Source organism: Macrobrachium nipponense, chromosome 28 (genome assembly GCF_015104395.2).
Source record: "Macrobrachium nipponense isolate FS-2020 chromosome 28, ASM1510439v2, whole genome shotgun sequence".
Lineage (NCBI taxonomy): Eukaryota > Metazoa > Arthropoda > Malacostraca > Decapoda > Palaemonidae > Macrobrachium > Macrobrachium nipponense.
Genome location: NC_087217.1, coordinates 19,564,339 through 19,576,838, shown reverse-complemented (window position 1 = coordinate 19,576,838; position 12,500 = coordinate 19,564,339). Strand labels below are relative to the sequence as shown.

At 35.8% G+C, this 12,500-nt stretch overlaps 1 protein-coding gene across 2 annotated transcripts in view; it reads left to right on the top strand.

The window, feature by feature from the left end:
• The first annotated feature begins 9,342 nt into the window (after nt 1-9,342).
• The window catches only part of LOC135201553 (uncharacterized), a 22,450-nt gene continuing 19,292 nt past the window's right edge, over nt 9,343-12,500 (top strand). Inside the window, exon 1 of one of the 2 annotated variants that reach the window (XM_064230550.1) lies at nt 9,343-9,500. The gene's annotated coding sequence lies outside the window, so the exon portion shown is untranslated. The remainder of the gene's footprint in view (nt 9,501-12,500) is intronic. The other variant, XM_064230551.1, reaches the window with a different exon arrangement.

Here is a 12,500-nt window from a genome sequence, read left to right as displayed (position 1 = left end):
TATGGAATTCTTCCCTGGGGCTGGTTCTGGCTTGCTCAGCAAATAACATGGTTCATGCTGTTTCAGCTAACGTTCACACCTGACTGAAGTTTAACATAATACTTTGTCATACATAAGAGCTTTACTCTGAAGAAAGCCTTTTCTCGTTACAACGGCTCTCATCATATCTTTGGGTATTCCATTACGTCTGGATCGGAGCATTTACACAGAACTTTAAGAAGAGAAAAGAAGAAAAAAAAATTAACGGATCCTTTCATGCACAAAATAAGTTATGGAAGTGATAATCTCTCTCTCTCCTCTCTCCATATAGTGTATATATATATATATATATATATATATATATATATATTATATATATATATATATATATATATGTGTGTGTGTGTGTGTGTGTGTGTGTAATTTGCACCCGAGTAGATATGGGCTGAAACTTATATGCCGCCAGCATTTTGGAAATTTTCAAACAATGCTCTCCAGATCACTAATGCCTTCACAAGGGCAGCTGAGTGTTCCTTTATCTGAGACATGGTAGCTAGGATATCACAAGCCACCAGCAATTTCTGGGGAAGTAGTGCAAACTACAGCCATCTATAAATTGACTAATATTGCAATATAATTGTCGTTGACTTCTAGGGAATGTTCACCAGCCATCCTCTCTTATTTCTGTATTGTCTGTTACCTTCTGTTTCTTCTTTTCCAATGAGCACCATATTCTTTGTTGTTGTATGGTGCTTTTACGTTGTATGGAACCAGTGGTTATTCAGCAACGGGACCAATGGCTTAAAGTGACTTCCGAACCACGTCGAGAGTGAACTTCTATCACCAGAAATACACATCTCTCACTCCTCAACGGAATGGCCGAGAATCGAACCCGCGACCACCGAGGTGGAACGCTAAAACCATACCAGCTACGCCACTGAGGCGCTGCACCATATATTTTGGAAGCTTGAATTTCAAGTCAATGGCCCCTGTGGACTTGTTCAATACGAATAGGGTTCACTTTCTGAATAATAATAATAATAATAATAATAATAATAATAATAATAATAATAATAATAATCTAGGGAGCTACTTCCCATAGCAAGGGGTTCACAATCCTACGTTTATTGCTCTATAGGGGCAGTCTAGGTCTTTGGACCTTGGGTTCAGTAAATCATTATACCATGTCACGAGACTTCCAAGGGTACTATATAGATATAAGAAACTGCTAAAGCTGAGGAAGTTTGTGGCTGCTACAATTGTGTTGTTTCTCTTGAGGTGTTCCTAATACCAGACATAGCTTATGGTGTCTATAATATAAAAAAAACAAATGAATAATTTCATTTCGCTGGAAGTTTTCCTAATAAGAGACACAGCTTATCATAATATATATATATATATATATATATATATATATATATATATATGTATATATATATATGAATAATTTCATTATATATTATATGAATATATGTATACATGTGTGGTCGAAGGTAATAATAATAATGGTAATAGCGTAGTAGCTCTCAATGAGTAGCGGCACAATACTGTGCGTTACTGGAAAGATGCTTATTGGTAAGGAATATTATGTATTCTTAGAATGGAAATTCTTGAAAATAATAATAAAATGTTTACTTCAAGTAACTTTCAACTGCTATATAGCTTTAGGAGATTTGTATTCCACTGTTATCTGTGTTTCTTATTTTTTCCTACTAATTAGGTTTAGCTTTGCCAGGTAATTTCCTATCAGTCATATTCTGAATGAGTTTTTTAGGACAGCTCATACCACCATACTAGCAAAAACCCTTGGTAACAGAGATTAGCTGACCTCAATCAGCTTCATTCTACATAAAAAAAAACATCCGATTGTAATGTGATGAGGCTGATCTTGAATAATAATAATAATAATAATATATAATAATAATAATAATAATAATAATAATAATAATAATAATAATAATAATAATAATAATAATAATAATAATAATAATAATAATAATAATAATAATAATAATATCACTGTCAGGTGGATTAAGTATGCGCCAATTCATTTGCCGTGAAGATTTTGCGTTTTCTTTTATGAAACTTCGAAAGTTTTCTTTTAAAGCCCTTGTTAAGGGGTAACTATTATTGTAGCAACTCGTATTATTATTCTGCATGTGTCATAGCCTATACCTAGCCTTAGTAAGCGAACTACGATGAAATTTTCGTTAACAAAGATGAAAGTATATTGTACATTATAATCTTAAAAACTATAACGTGTAATAGCTTGCAATTTTCTGAGCCTAAATGATGGAAACCGAGTTACATAATAATGACTTGAACAGGGTGGGGAAAACAAAATCTAGATTATGCATCAGATGAGTTTGACAGACGACTTCCGTTGCTCGCTAAGAATTGCATAATATGATGTCACAGTCTTAACAAAGATTTAGATATTATGCTTAAAAGGCATATGCACGTACCATATTAACGAAAATTTTCAAGACTGACTATTTCCAGCTCTATTTCATCCGCTGGTGGACATTTACTACTCCAACATCTATTTTCCAGGTGTACATATGTATGATCGATTAAATTATGCTTGTGGTTACAGAATTTGTCTCGTAGTTACCGCTGATCGTTCAAATGAACTGCAAAGCAAGTGTACGCGCAAACAAGAAACTTAGAACTCGGTTCTAGTTTTCGTGCTGAGAGAGAAAAAGACTCAATTCCAGAACGAACCTGCAATCTAAGCGTTCTGATTTTTTATTGCTTTATTGGATTTGTTTTATTTGATTTTTCGTACGTCAGGAAAAAACGAATAAAATAAGCTCCCCATCATGAATTTGTATAAGTCAAGAACTTATTTATTCAAAATATGCCACATATCGTACATGTCTATGGGACCATTAACTTGCAAACCCAGCTCTCACAGAGGATAAAAGAGATTTGTGAAAAAAGGCGGAAACACTGAAGATGATGAACTTACTGATACACCAACCAACAGGCAAACATATGCACATAAAAGCTGTAATCTAACTAAACTAAAACAATTTGCTGAAGAAGGTTATTACAATTCCTAAACTCTGAAAAGGACAAACACCCAAGATGTTTCGGATACAAGCACTTTCAATACCTCCCTCTTTCGCTTCCTGTTATTTCTCTCTTCAAGATGAACCTTTTTCACAATACCATTTTCCCTTGTCATTTTAACTTACAAACGCCCAAGATGTTTGCGGATACAAGCACTTTCAATACCTCCCTCTTTAGCTCCATGTTATTTCTTTCTTCAAGATAAACCTTGTTCACAATACTATTTTCCTTCTTTTTTAAGTTAACATATGAATATACTTTGAAAAATGCTGATCCCAACTATATATAACACCACAGAACCCATTTTAGATAAACAATTCTTTGTCCTCAGTTAATCAAGGCTCTCTCTCCAAACCTATCAGTTACCTCACATTTTTCTGGTTTAAATAAAGACAAAAATAAAAATAATGGAGGTTAGAGATGCAAAATTCTCCCATGTATAGAAATTTAACTAACAGTATGTACAGAATAAAAGTAACAAAATAATTAACCAAGGTTCCTATCGACCTATCAGCTGATATACATAGCTGTCTGTTTGTTTGTTTGTTTGTTTGTATGGTGCTTTCACGTTGCATGGAACCAGTGGTTATTCAGCAACAGGACCAACGGCTTTACGTGACTTCCGAACCATGTCGAGAGTGAACTACTATCACCAGAAATACACATCTCTCACTCCTCAATGGAATGGCCGAGAATCCAACCAGCGACCACCGAGGTGGCACGCTAATACCATACCAACCACGCCGCTGAGGCGCTGATATAGATAGCTGACACAGATACAGATAACGCTTCTCAAATAATGGTAACAAATTTTAAATGTAATAAATGGAATATAAGATCAAAATGATTCTTGACCTCTGACTGCTAGCTACAAAATTTTAAAGGGGCCTCCACAGTAACCAATAACAGTTGATGCCTGCAGTGTTATCAGGACATAGGAGGGGTGAAACCCAGGGAAAGGGGCGGGCGTCGAAGTCACAGGTGTTTGCCTGTTGAAGGCAGAACAAAAAGGAGAAAATGTGAAAGAAGGGTCCCATCCACTTAACCGCTGAGACTTGTACCGGAAACGTCATTAAGCCTGAGAAAGAGATTCAAAAACTGTCCCAAAGGGTAGGACAAGCAACTGCTATAATATCCCCCTTACCAAACGCCAGCCTTGGCCAGTCAAAGCCTCCTGTTCCTCTGGACAAGGCGATCTCTCACATTCTAATTAATGTCGAAAGGTTAACGACCTTACCTAATCCACTTGTTCTTAGGAAGTGTATCTGGGCTTGGGGGAATGTTAGCTCTCCTCTCTTCCACTCCTAACCGCTTGGAAAAAACGAATGGAGAGAGAGAGAGAGAGAGAGAGAGAGAGAGAGAGAGAGAGAGAGAGAGAGAGAGAGAGAGAGAGGGGGTATAACAAAAAGATAAGTGACAATTCCCCCTGCATCTGTCAACACCCTATAGGCACAATTTCCACCATTCCAAGTCCCTAAGACCCTGGTCTTTTACTTTAGTTTCATCCATCAACAAGTCATCCATCTTTCTCTCCTTAAACGGATCAAGAATATACAACATATTTCCTGTCGTATCATATTATTGGGAAGCTTGAATTTCAAGTCAGTGGTCAGTGTGGGGTTGTTCAATATGAATAGGGTTCACCTTCTGAATAATAATAATAATAATAATAATAATAATAATAATAATAATAATAATAATAATAATAATAATACAACCAACCCAGTTCCAAATCCCAACAATGATATTTGCTCATTCTCATTTCTTTTGCACCACACACATATATATGCATTATATGTATATATATATATATATATATATATATATATATATATATATATATATATATATATATATATATATATATATATATATACATATACATCATACATGCTCACATAACATGATTGCTTCCGTAACGATAGCTACACTAATCACAAGGCACATTAGCATAAGATCGCGCTGACGACGACAACGCAAGCGATGATAATAACGATGAAGATGTTGCTACTTCACTTCTCAGTTCTATTCAGACACTCTCCACTGAGATGGTTGAAGAGGTTATTCTCTCGATACTGTTAACTGGGTCACCTGGAAATATTTTAATACCGATGCACGAATTCTCCCGTTCCTACTTTTTTTGCAATTTTATTTCACGGTTCATTCGCGTGATTTTCTTTTATTGCGTATAATGTATATACCTACATACGTACGTACACACACACACACACACACACACACACACACATATATATATATATATATATATTATATATATATATATATATATATATATATATATATATATATATGACGTTATACACCTGTAGTCGTGTGACTTTTTATAAGCCACAAATACCACAATATATATATATATATATATATATATATATATATATATATATATATATATATATATATATATATATATATATATATATGATATATATAGTATATATATATATATATATATATATACATATATATATACATACGAACAAGACAGAATGGAGTACGCTCAATCCGCTAAAACCCGACATACATGATATGTTAACCTTATCAGTGAATTAGGTACTATATACGTATCTCCCACAGGCCGGTGGTCTTATAACGGAAGGAATATACATTTCAGTTGCAGGTGAGAGTTGGGAAATTAACCAGAAAGAACCATTTGATTCAAATTCACTGAGAAGATTAGAATGTGTAAATCCTCCCCAGATACATAAACGATACTACATCCAAGGTTTGTAAGAATCCAACATAAATACACACACATTATTTATATATATATATATATATATATATATATCAATTCAAGCTACAAATGTCCTTTAATATCTAATTCACTTTACCCTCCCCAAATGATATATTTTCATATATGTACCGAAGGGGAATTTTAAGTTGATAACAATTTCGTCCCCCCATGGATCGAACCACCGTCCAGGTGGATCGGGACGGAATCAGGACAGTCAGTGACGCTATCCAATTGGCCGATTGGATAGCGTCACTGACTGTCCGTGATTCCGTCCCGTCCACCTGGACGGTGGTTCGATCCCATGGGGGGCCACGAAATTGTTATCAACTTAAAAATTCCCCTTCGGTACATATATGAAAATATATCATTTGGGAGGTATAAAGTGAATTTAGATATTAAAGGACATTTGTAGCTTGAAATTGATATATAAATGGATCCCACGGTTCGATGTGATAATTTTTATTTCATATATATATATATATATATATATATATATATATATATATATCTTGATATATATTATATTGAATTCATGCTGATCCATGGATCCTTTTAAGAGGTTTCAACGAAAGGATAAGTTTTTTCTTCCATGAAAAGGACTAGTAGGTATCAAGAAAGAGCTAAGGAGAATAAAGTGGATTGAATGGGTTACGGATTTGTGATAAAGGAGATAAAAGGAAGTCTAGCCGAACAATAAGCAGATGTAGGTCAAGTGAATAAAAAAAATCTGTACGTGTCCAATGTACGGCCTCGAAGCATTACATATCATCATGAAGATGAATGACCGTTTTAGTTTTTATGGTGTAGAAAACGAGACGGAATAATAATAATAATAATAATAATAATAATAATAAAATAATAATAATAATAATAATAATAATAATAGCAATAATAAAATAATAATAATAATAATAATAATAATAATAATAATAATAATAATAATAATAAGAAAATGAGTGATTCAAATAATTATTGTAATTTTCCTCCTGATAAACATGATAATTACAAGGCAATAACCCTTTCACTATAAGTGTCAGCCAACCTATTTTCTTACATTAATATCGGTTTTTCCTCAGTAGATTGTCAGTACATTAACAGGCTATAAAATATGACTGCTGCCCTATTTTGCCAAGAAGTAGGGTTCATGGTATCACAAAGAGGGCAGTTCATGCTCATGGTATTTAATTTCTGCAAAGGGGGCAGGATGCGCAGTATTTCATGGCTGCGAAAAGGGTATGTAGAGTTCAGTGTTTTTACCAAGTAGAGTGTTTATGGCATGTCATTTGACCATATAGACAGGGTTCATGGTTTATCATTTTACGGGGTTCGTGGTTTATCGTTCTGTTCTGATAGTTTATTTGTGCAAAGTAGGTAGGGGTATATGGTATATGGTATCTTACTAATGTGGAATATTTTAAGGTATGTCACTTTTGCGAAGGAAGTCCACATCGCATCATTTTTGAAGGGCTCGTGTGATTTGTGAGTACAGCAAATACTGCAGAATTCAAGATTTGATAATTATTGCAGGGCGGAGATGGTTGACGGCGTTAAGATGTTCAAAGTAGGACTATTGCACGGTGTGCTATATTTGTGAGATAGGTGGGTATCATGGCAGATAAGTACTCTTTTTGGCAGGGTTCGAAGTGCATCACTGTTCAAATTCAGGGCAAAATGATTTCTTACTTTTACGTTTTGGAATAAGTCCCTCCTATATGTCTTTCCCCATTTATGCAATTAAACATAAACTATTCTACTTTTTTTTCTTCACTAAACTTCTCATTTCCACATCATACTATTTACGGATTTCACTTCCTCTTCCTACCTTCCAGTACTCACAAACTTTCCCCATCTCCATTTGACCCCAAGATGGGATTTTACAAAACTTATCCCCTCCTTCAACCTGTATGCCATTATATCCCCTATCCCAAAAGTCATCCAATTTCTGCTCACGTGCTCTTCTCACTTTCTTCTTTACAAACGCGCTTGCTGTATCATATTACCTTATACTCTATCTATGTCAACTTTTGCATCTACCACACAAAACAAAACCTTTCCCCTTTCCACACACACACACACACACATATGGTGTCCATTTATTACCAAAGAAGTCCTTGAAGGGTGTACATTTCAAGGATGACTTATGAGGAGGTTTGATTTGCGATATTTTCTGCTTACTGAATATTCATCCATTAAAAGCTTGCCTTGGAACCTCCTGTTGCACTAACGGTCGTATAGTGCATTCCTTTTCGTTTGAAATTCGAGCGTAATTCCTCAAAAAATGCTGGTTCTTATTGTTTTCTACACGGCTAGTGAACAGTAACTCCCCTCGCTTTGAAACTGCATTCTTAGTCAGCAGAACCTGCATATTTCCTCCAGCTACCTACTCAATATCAGTATATACAAGTCACCCTCCTAACAGAGGGAAACTCCATTGTGGCTGCGAGCAAAGCCGTTGTTCTCAAAAAGTGCTTAGGGTGCGTCTAAACAACAACTAAACATGTCACACACACATTAGTTACATGTCGCCTAGGAACCGCAAACAGGTTGATAAAGGTTAATGACTTATTTGCAATCATAAACAGAGTTTCATACGATTATCTATTTTAGCATCCGTCAAAGGTTCGTTCCATACCTAAGGTCGCTGACTAATTTTCAACCTGTTACTGATATGTATGAGATAAGTTTGTATATGTTATGTTTTACGGCAGTGTAGATGCACCCTTAACTTGGCAAACCGTGATGTTAATTCACTTTAATGTTAATTCATTTTAATGTCAGTTATGATGGCTTTAAAACCTGAGGTGATTAGAGTAGCGCTTAGAAATATTACGAGCCGATATGCTTTTACTGGAGATCTGAATGATAGCTCCAGACACCGGATTCTCATGATAATTTTTTTTTTTTAATACACAAAATAACCCATTCGAAAGAACAAATGGTGGAAACTTTTCCCACTGACAACGAAAACAGGCTAATACTAAATTAACTGTAAATTATGATTCACGGATTTGTGTTCAGGCATTATTCATAATGATAATTCTGGCGATGTGGACGACTAAAATGTTTTATTAGGGGAAACGTAAATTAATTATTATCATTATTACTGGAGAGAGAGAGAGAGAGAGAGAGAGAGAGAGAGAGAGAGAGAATTTACTTTCTCGCCACAAATATCAGTGGTTGCACCGCTTCACTGTAATTTCTACTCCAATCTGCAGAGCTATAGATATGATATATACTAAAATACTAAATATATACCTTCCCACAGCTCCAATCACCAGCGTCCCAAAAAGCTCGAAATCCCCGTGCAAAAATAAACAAAAGGAGATTCAGGAACGTCGCTGATTTCCAACGTCAAGTAGACCATGAATGGAAAGCCACTTAAAATCAATACCTCGCCTCCGACTATTGCCTCCATTTGGTACGAATTCGCTTTACAAAGGGCATATGCATAGTATGTAGGTAATTCTGTCACATTCGAATTTTGAAAACGCGTAGTGTGTACTAGCTGTTCGAAGGCAACAACATATCGTCCGGGACATGCTTAGTACGTACACCACCTTCCTCGCCGACCGACCCTGTCCCCGGCCCAAGACCAAGAGTCCGTCAGCTGAGCCTGAGCGCCAGTGCTGCTGAGAGGGAGGGAGAGAGCGAGACCCAGCGACGCCTTCATCTTCGCTATTGACATTTCCAAGTAAGTCTGTCTATCTCTTCCCCATACGTTACCGTAAGTACATCTCTATTTCCAATGTGCGTTACTACTCCAGAATGAGTCTCGCTTGCTCTACGATTCCTGACCAGTGGAAATTTGCCCTTTGCCGTGGCTGTTGTGTGCGTAGGAAACCAGACGACATTGCTTGTACCGCATTGCTGTTCGCGATAGTTTTGATATGTATAGGGATCATTTGACTGTGGTCGTTTATACGGGCTAATATGAAAGGACGTCACGGACTTGTGGCGATCTGTGGTGCCTTTGATAATGGTTTGTGTGTATGATAATGGGAGGGGTAGGAACGTATTGGTCAATGAGGGGTAACATTCGCTGTGGGTTGCCAGGCACTGGCATTCGTTGCTAAACATTTTTTCATTCTCAGTAACGCAATTCTAAGAAAAACAAGAGAATGGCTGCTCCTGCCGTTCCTTCATTCAAGCAGACCAAGGCGTTTCCGTGACAGACCTCAACCTACTCGGGTCATTTGGAAGCAATTTTGTGGCCACAAGTGAGTCGGAGTCGGGGGACTGTTTTTTTTGTTGTAGAGGTGTTATTTTTTTCCACCAAAGATTTTACAAGACACCCATAAAACCCAGTGTTTCTTAACCGTTGCAAAGTACCCTAATGCGGCGTGGGTATAGGAGTTAATGTGGAAAATGAAAAGTAAGCAGTTTATCGGTCTTTAAGTGAGATATTGTGGTCAGGCTGTGGTCCGTGTTAGCAGAGTGGCCACGTTGGCGGACGCATGATCAACATGCGCTTTGTTTTGATTTGCTGTGATAGATTGAAGTACGTCTTGGCTTCTTTTGAGAAGGGTGAAATTAAATGGATTATATGTGTTTGGATATATTCACTCATTTTTTAAGTTTAGAGAACGTGCGACAAAATCGTCACTTACCGGTATAATATCTTTTTCTTTTCTAAGAATAGCAGCCCAAGGGACCGTATTTTGATTTTGAATGTTTACATAGTACACACACACACACAAGGGTAAATATTTTTTCTTTTAATTTAAGCTGTTTCCCTTAACAGTGAACAAGTCCAAGTATATATATATATATATATATATATATATATATATATATATATATATATATATACTACAAGCCGTTTTTTGTAAAAAAAAAATCCTTAAGAAATAAAGATCACTGACTTATTCACAATTCAACTGATGAATCGTGGATGAACACCCTGAGCAGAAAACTTCCACAAAACTAGCCAGTTTTATAACCTACACAGAAGGCTCACCAGCATTGTGTCAACCACCCCTCACATGGATAAGACCTTCCACGTCTGCATACACACTCTCGCATTCTGGATGCTGTGACCTTTCCTTTTCAATGCATCTTTCACCCCATCTGTCGATTCTCTTCTTGGTCTTCCTCTCCCTAATCCCAACACTTCGGGATTTTATACTCTTTTCACCAACTTATACTCCAACTCGAAATACTCTTGAGCCATCGTCTCACCTAAGCCAATTCTGTTACCTCCGCCCTATGTTACCATTTCAAGTTCTTATGCAACAAATACTACTTGAACAATTCATCTCAAAACTCCCACGCTCTTTCCGCAATAAACGTTTAATATCCACATTTCACTTCCATAGAGGAGAGTTAGCTCAACAATCCCCACATACCTTCCAATACTGGCTGGCAAAATTTTTACAAGAATAGTTATCCTTTACGACTGAAATATAGAGGTTTGTTTCTAAGGACTACGTCATTACCGTCAGTAGTTTCTATATTTTTTTTTATGACGACTGAATGCTTGATTTCAATTATGTTCTTTGACGGCTTCATTATGTGGCTTGACAGTCTAATTTTCATAAATCATATAAAAAAGTTTTTTTTATCCATCAGGTTTTTTTTTTTTTTTTTTTTTTTTTTTTTTTTTTTTTTTTTTTTTTTTTTTTTTTTTACGAGCGAACCTCAGTTAGCTGGTTGTATTTGAGAAATATCAGTCGTGAAGACAATTTTGCCATCCAATAGTACTACTCTTTAATTTTATCTCCCTCATCAATGCAGATGCACGTGGTTCTTACACTTAAGGTCTCTGTGCAAACTAAAAGAAGCCTTTCACTCGCATTTACTTCAAAATGAAGCTTTCTGAAGCCACAGATTCAAAACGTTCTTATCTTCAACCGTCGTTCTTTGTTTTGCCATTTTAATGACATCACGAAATTCATCTTCAAACTAAATCCTACAAATTATATGACACGAAAGCTGGATAAGTTCAACCTGTACGCCTTGTATCAGTGAAGGACATTTATATAATATTCATATGTTGTCTTTAAATATTTTCCCCCATGAGTGGAGATTCTGAAATGTGTATAAGGAACGTCGGTAATCCGGCTAAATATTTGCCGAGCTGAAGCCAAGTTTACCGCAGATGCTATTCTGGGGATGGCTCTGCAATTTAGCTTATGTATAATTCACGCTTCATACGGTTACAACTCTGCCTCCCTGTATAATTAAATTCGCGGTTACAGAACCCTCCCGAACTAAAATTAGTGAAAAATAAACACATACAAGCGTACAAACGTATGCTAACATATGTATGTGCACGCGCGCGTACACACACACACATATATATTGGCTATATTTATATGTACAGTATATATATATATATATATATATATATATATATATATATATATATATATATATATATATATATATATCTATATATATACTATATAACTACACGACAACTTACCAGTCATGATGAACCACCCTTAAATATGAACACACCACTTACCTGTATAAATTTACAACTCTTATAACCATTTTTAACTAGTATGACCTTCGATTTTATAACCAAGTAACATTACAACCCTCTAACCTTCAAGAGGTATAAGGCTAATCACTTTCTTCCGAATTAAAGACCAACTTTTTACGCTACAACACGAAATTCAGGAAGTTATTACACTTTATAAGTTGATTTAGTAATTAGTTATTTTTAACAACCGTATGTCATCATTGC